Source organism: Pyrus communis, chromosome 12 (genome assembly GCF_963583255.1).
Source record: "Pyrus communis chromosome 12, drPyrComm1.1, whole genome shotgun sequence".
Taxonomy (NCBI): domain Eukaryota; kingdom Viridiplantae; phylum Streptophyta; class Magnoliopsida; order Rosales; family Rosaceae; genus Pyrus; species Pyrus communis.
In genome coordinates, this window is record NC_084814.1 from 12,951,155 (window position 1) to 12,958,279 (window position 7,125).

Sequence of the window (7,125 nt, forward strand, 5' to 3'; positions counted from 1 at the left end):
ATAAGCAGCGGAGCGGAATTCAGAGATAGATCGCTCAAGATCTTGAATCTGAGGTATGTAACACTCGATCTCCTTCTCTACACTTTCATACTTTACTTGGATCGTGTCAAGCCTAGTCTTTAAATCCACGATCTCTTGGCGAGCGGCCTTAAGTTGCAGAGAAGTAGGGGTAGAGACATTAGACCCCTTCAAAGTAATAAGCTCAGATTCCAATTTCTTGACTTTCTCGATTGAGGAATAAGTTTCGGGCTGCCATAGTTTTTGCTACCTCCTTGGTAGCTTTGGTATCCTCTTGATCAAGAAGCATGGACTCTGCTGCCAGAATCGTTGTTTTCTACATCATGGCTAGTAAAGCAGTCCTCTTATACCCGACTGTATAATTTGCAAAAGGAACTCAAGCCAATAATCCCTTTGATTCCATTAACAAACTTGGCACATACATCCATGTCCTTAAGCAGATCTGGTTTCAAAAGTGCACAAATCTCAGCAACTTCCCCCGAAATGAACTTGGTGGATTTCTCACGACTGCCCGCACGAGCAGTCTCCTTCATCTTAGTAAGCAAGTTGGTCTTAGCAGAAGAGGGGATGAGCTTTGTGATAGGAGCATATTCATGCGACTTAAATGGCTTGTTCTCGTGCATTTACGTTATGTTTCTTTAGTTATTTTAGTACTTTAAGCTATTTTCGTGTGTTTGTAGGTCCAAAGGGCTAAAGGAGCAAAAAGATGCATTTTGGAGACTTTTGGAGCACTTTTGGGCTAAGGATGGATAGCTTATGCTTGGAGCCAAAGTGTTGGACGAAATTGAAGACCTAATTGAAGACCAAAGTGTTGGAACCTTGTTCCCTTTAGTTTTAGGACATTTAAACCTTTCCTATATCCTTAGTCGTGCATAACATTCCAACATTCCACTCCTTCATTTCAGCCACACTCCCACATATCATTACTTATCATTCACCACTTATCATATCATACACTTATCATTCATTTATCATATCATTCACTTATCATATCATACACTTAATTAATTAACCCACATTTACATCTTAAACATTCAAATTCCCATTCACACATCAAAATCTGCCAATGCCGTGAGTTCCCATTGCATTTCCAGCTTTGCACATGCATTCACTCACCACAAACAAGTCACATGCATTCATCAACATATCTAGCTGTCATTCACATGCATTTTATTCATCATTTCCACCCCCACATGTGCCTTTAATCATTCAAACATACACTCCCATTAATTAAACCATTCAGCCACATTTTCACCAACAACAAGCCCATGCCGTGAGTTCCCTACATTTCCAGCATATTCACATGCATTCCATCCTTTAAAACAACCCACATGCACTTTAATCATTCAATCACACATTACCCATTCCCCTTTGCCGTGCAAAACATGCACATTCATTCACCTTTCTCCCAAAACCGTGCATATCATTCCCCTCACTCTTTGTTTATTTCAGCCACATATCCAACTCACATGCAATCCCTTTAATTAATTCAACCTAGCTTTAATTCACATGCACATCCAACACACCATTCACCCTAGTTCTAATTAGCCAGCCCGTGCATTACTCATTCAATCAAGCACTCCACATGCACAAACCTCTCATTGCCGTGGCTACCCATCCCAATTCCAGCTTTCACATGCTTTCACATGCATTTTCAGATTGTCCCCTTGCACATGCAGCCACATATTCATTGCACATGCATTTCCAACCCACATCCATCCTTTAATCATTCAAACATGCAGCCACATTCCCTCCTAGCTGTCATGTTCCCCCCATTTCACCTATAAATAAGCATCCATTGCATTCATTTTAACACACTTCTTCCATTTCAGAATGTAGACATCAAACTCCTTTGTGCCGTGCCCTCCCTTACAATCCAAACACCATCCTTCCATTTTCACCACTACCCAAACCATTCACACCATCAAACTATCCTTAGACCTTGTGCTACAACGAAGAGGAAGAGAAGAGTGCCTAAACGTTCATACAATTCAAGTTTGAGTTGTTGGAATGTTTAGGTGTTTCTTTGATTTCAATGTTTAATTTCAATACTCTTTGTTTGTACGAATGAGGAATGGAAGAGAAGAGGGCCTAAACGTTCATACAATTCAAGTTTGAGTTGTTGGAATGTTTAGGTGTTTCTTTGATTCTCTTTGTTTTGTACCATGAGGAACTAAAACTCCCCTTTAGCTAGGGGGTGATTTGAATATATGTTTATGCTTGCATTTTGATTTGATTACTTCTAATTGCATTTCATAAGTTGTGGATTCAATTTGTTTAACCGTTTGATTGATAACTTATTTATGTATGTTTATTGAGAATGCGCGCTTAATTTTCATGCATGAATATGACGCTAGAATATAAGTGAGTTTCACCTAATCGTTATGAACTTATATTCACAAGTGGTGGAGGTTGCTTATAAACAATCGCGTTAAACGAATTCTTGGCATAAGTTTCATGCGTATTCCATAGTAACGAATGCCTCGTCAATACTTATAATTTTCATGATGCTTAATGATCTTTGATTGTATCTTTATTGTGCTGTTCACGTAAAGGACTTTTGGAGAATGTTGTGGATTGCGTTGCGCTAACCCATCCAATTCATTAACTTAAGGAGAACTTGACGGTTAATTTAAGCGGACCTAATTAACCCGGGGTGTTGAGTTTCATGGTTTATTGAAATGCAATTGGAAATCATTTTATTATGCAAGTGTAACATGTGTGAGATGAACCCCTTAGCTAGCATTCATCCATTTCAATTCCATTCATTCTATTTCAATTTCATATTTACTTTCTGTCTAGTTTATTGACTTGTTTATGTTTTCATGTTTAATTTAACTTGTTGTTCAATTATGTTAAACATGTGGAACTAATTTCTTTTTTAGTTAGAGGCGAATTTGAAGCCATTTACATATGTTGGTTATGATTTGATTTACTCCAGTTATGAATTCACGAACTTTAGATGTGGTTTACTTTTCTGTTTTGATTAAGAACTTGTTTATGTATGTGGGTTGAGGGTCGACACTTAATTTGCATGCCTAAACTTGATGCTAGGATATAAGGGAATTTCACCTAATCGTTATGAACTTATATTCATGAGTAGTAAAAATCGCTAGTCACGATTGTGTTTAGTAAACCCTAGGCTGGATTAACATGCGTATTCCATAGTTATGAATGCCTAGTCGATGTTTATGTTTCCATTGAACTTAATGATCCTTGTTGAATGTCTCTATCATGCGTATTCCATGGTTAGGGACTTTGATTAGGAATAATTTGGTTGTAATGCGTATCCCATTCAATCCAATGAATCTAGGGAAATCTGAAAGTTAGTTTAAGCGAACCTAATTAACTTGGAGCATTATCATTCATCGTTCGTTGAAGTCATAACTGGGAGTCAAATTATATGCTTATGTTCATGTGTGGATAAGGAACCCTCTAACTAGTTTCTCATCATTTTATTTCATCCATTTCGTTTTTAGAATCTGTTTTAATTCTAAGTTTCTGTTTTAATTTTAAATTCGTCAAAACCTTTCCCCCATTTCTTTTAAAGTGTTAGATTAGTTAGAAATACATTTAGTTTGTGTTTCTAAGTGTTTTGAATCAATTTATTTCCCAAATTCGTCCAAAGTACTCAAGGTGCTCAAAACTGCCTAGAAAGTGTTTTTAAGGCAGTTTTGAGTGTTTTGGGTGATGTTTGTGTCTTTTGGTTTGTTTTAGTGTTTCAAGCATTTAGTTTCGCATTATTTGAGTCTAGTTTAGTATTTTAAACTTTATTTTACGTTTTTGAGTCAGTTTCCAAGTGATTAACAATCCTTCCTAATCCCCGATCCAGAACGATCCCTACTTATACTTATACTACAATTGACCAAAAGAGGGTTTAATTTGTGTGCGTATAATTCACGCATCACTTTGACACCATTTTAGCAGGCAGGGACACATTGCCGTTCTTCATAGTAGCAAACTTCTCCAAAGGTGAACTAGACTTAGCCCCAGACGGACGCTTTGACATAAACTCAAAGCACCGAAGGTATGTAGGAACTTCTACGCTGGGCAATCCTATCAGCAATCGAGCTAGTAGCCTTCAGAACGGATGACGCCACCAGCACAGATCCAGCAAACCTTTCTTTCTTGCTCTTTGAGGAAGTCAAGTTAATCACAAACTTAGGAGCAATCGATGAACCCTCGCGAGCAACGGAAGCAATCTTCGGTCTCTTGTCAGCAGGTATCTCTTGAGCAGTTGGAGAACCCCCGCTAGCAGTTCTCGGTTTCTTTTCAGTAGGCGTCTTTTGAGCGGGTGAAGGAATTTTTTTTTCCCACTTCATTTGTAGTAGGCTCTATCACAGTGATAGGCCAAGCCAACGCCTCTTCCTTGATTCGTTTTATCTCTTCTTTCAGGGGAAACCCACATTTTTCCCTACGAAGAGGATGAAGCAGCCAACGCCACTCATGATATTCGGAGGATACCTAGAGCAACATGCACTTTCTTCATGTCCGGAAAAGCCTTAGGAGTTGAGCCGAATTCTGAGTCTACAAAAGTAGCAGAAGACAATTAGAAAATTAAATAACAACTTAGCATAAGTACAAAGCAGCTGAAAGATTAAGCAGCTTAGTTACTGGATATGAAGATCGTGGGAACATGCAGCTCAGGGGAAGAATCAGACTCCCACTCTCCACTTATCTCCAAAGTCTCATTGGCCCAATCATGATCTCCCTTGCTCAAGTTATTAAAAAGCCTATTGCGAAATCGCAGCTGCCCAACTCCATCAATGTGTCCTATGTCGAAGAAATACCAAAATTCTTTAACGGTTAGATCTAAGTCAAAGAATTGGCTTAGATTTTGGAATCCTACCATCACACGGACCGCGTTTGAAGAACATTGGGCAGGGGCACATCTCATGGAGCAGAGCACTTCTTGGAAAAATTGTGGCATAGGAAAAGTGAATCCCAACACAAAATAGTAGGGGTGGAACTTGATGGCTCTCTGAGCCCCATTGTATGGCTCACGGCTGTTACCATCCTTAACTCGCTTCACACACACTCTCGACGGAATGGCATGCCAATATTCCTCAAGGAAGTCTTTAAACAAATCATCAGAGCTAATCTTAAAGTGAGCAGCCTTGAAGTAGCCAACCTTGCTCAAAGACCCGCCTTGACGATACAATGGTGGCACGCCATCATCATTCTTGTGGCTCGAGTAAGACATACTTGAAGGAATTTTACAAAAAGTACAAGGAAGATTCATTAGAGGGTTGTTCAAAACAACAACAACAAAAAAAAAAAACAAAAAAAAACAAAAAAAAGGCAAAAAAAAAAAATGAAAATAAATAAATAAAAAGGCCTCACGGCCTAAGCCTTCTTGGGCACTTTTTCCCCTCTCGGCACAAACAGGCCGTATGACCCAGTTTTTATTTTTATTTTTTTAAATAGAATTGGAGGTCCAAAGTTACAGGAACTCAGCGCCCAAGCCACACCAAGCCCCACGCTTGGCTTAATCTTCCTTGCCTCTACATCATGCCGCACCTTAGCCCACAGCCACAGTGCCACGGTTTCCTCCCATTAACCTTTTCACATCCTCAACCCACGTGGAGCCAAATTTCAAGTCTTGAGACTCTAAGAAAATCAAGAAGACAAGAAAATTAAATTCTTTTCTTACCAAGAAGCAACGAGAAGACGAAGCAAGCAACGAAAGACAATCATTTACATAGGCAAGATGAAGAAGATTGCAAAAGAAGGGGGAACAAATATTGTAACATCCCATATCACCCAGGTCAATGGATCCTCTAAGCCTTATATGTATATTCCCATCTTTACCTAGCACGAGGCCTTTTAGGAGCTCACTGGCTTCGGGTTCCGTAGGAACTTCGAAGTTAAGCGAGTAGGGCGTGAGAGCAATCCCATGATGGGTGACCCACTAGGAAGTTTTCGTGTGAGTTCCCAGAAACAAAACCGTGAGGGCGTGGTCGGAGCCCAAAGCAGACAATATCGTGCTATGGTGGAGTCGAGCCCGGGGTTAAGATATGACAATTTGGTATCAGAGCCAATCCCTAGCCGGATGTGTGCCGACGAGGACGCCGGGCCCCTAAGCGGGGTGGATTGTAACATACATCACCCAGGGGAGTGGATCTCTACCTAGCATGAGGCCTTTTGGGAGTTCATTACCTTTGGGTTCCGTAGAAACTCCGAAGTTAAGCGAGTAGCGCATGAGAGCAATCCCATGATGGGTAACCCATTGGGAAGTTCTCGTGTGAGTTCCCAGAAACAAAACCGTGAGGGCGTGGTTGGGGCCCAAAGCGGATAATATCGTGCTACGGTCGAGTCGAGCCTAGGATCCCCTATTGCCCAAGGGAGTGGATCCTGTAAGCCTTATATGTATATTCTCATCTCTACCTAGCACGAGGCCTTTTGGGAGCTCACTAGCTTCGAGTTCCATTGGAACTCCGAAGTTAAGCAAGTAGTGCGCGAGAGCATTCCCATGATGGGTGACCCACTGGGAAGTTGCTAGTGAGTTCCCAAAAACAAAACCGTGAGAGTGTGGTTGGGGCCCAAAGCGGACAATATCATGCTACGATGGAGTCGAGCCTGGGATGTGACAATTATCTCTGAAGTAAACATGTAAGCCAGATGGAATAAATCAATGTAAAATGTCAAAAAAAAGAATCTTGATTGGAAAGAAATAATGGCACTGCAACATGTCAAATCACTTTTCTCGAAAAAGGTTATTGATATAATTTCAACTAGCACGAATGACATGGGGCCTTTGAGCCTTAATTTCTTTAGGAAAAACAATTTGTCCGCTTCATGAAAAGTCATTAGAGAAAATAGTTTGGTTACAGATTCTCAGAAAAATTTGATTGTTGTAAATGCTAGACAAGCGACAGCTAGGGTTAAAGTGGATGATTCTTCAGATGATCACGCTCAAGCTCTTGATCCTGCAAAACTAGCCATAAGGCAACTAAGAAAGAAAATGAGTGACAAGCATGCAAATGAGTTGGTACAACGAGATGGCGAATCAATTGTAAAGCTTGAAACTGCAACCATTGAACGGTCTAAATCAACCCATTGGGAAGTTTCTCGTTAGTTCCCAAAAAAAAAAACTGTGAGGGCATG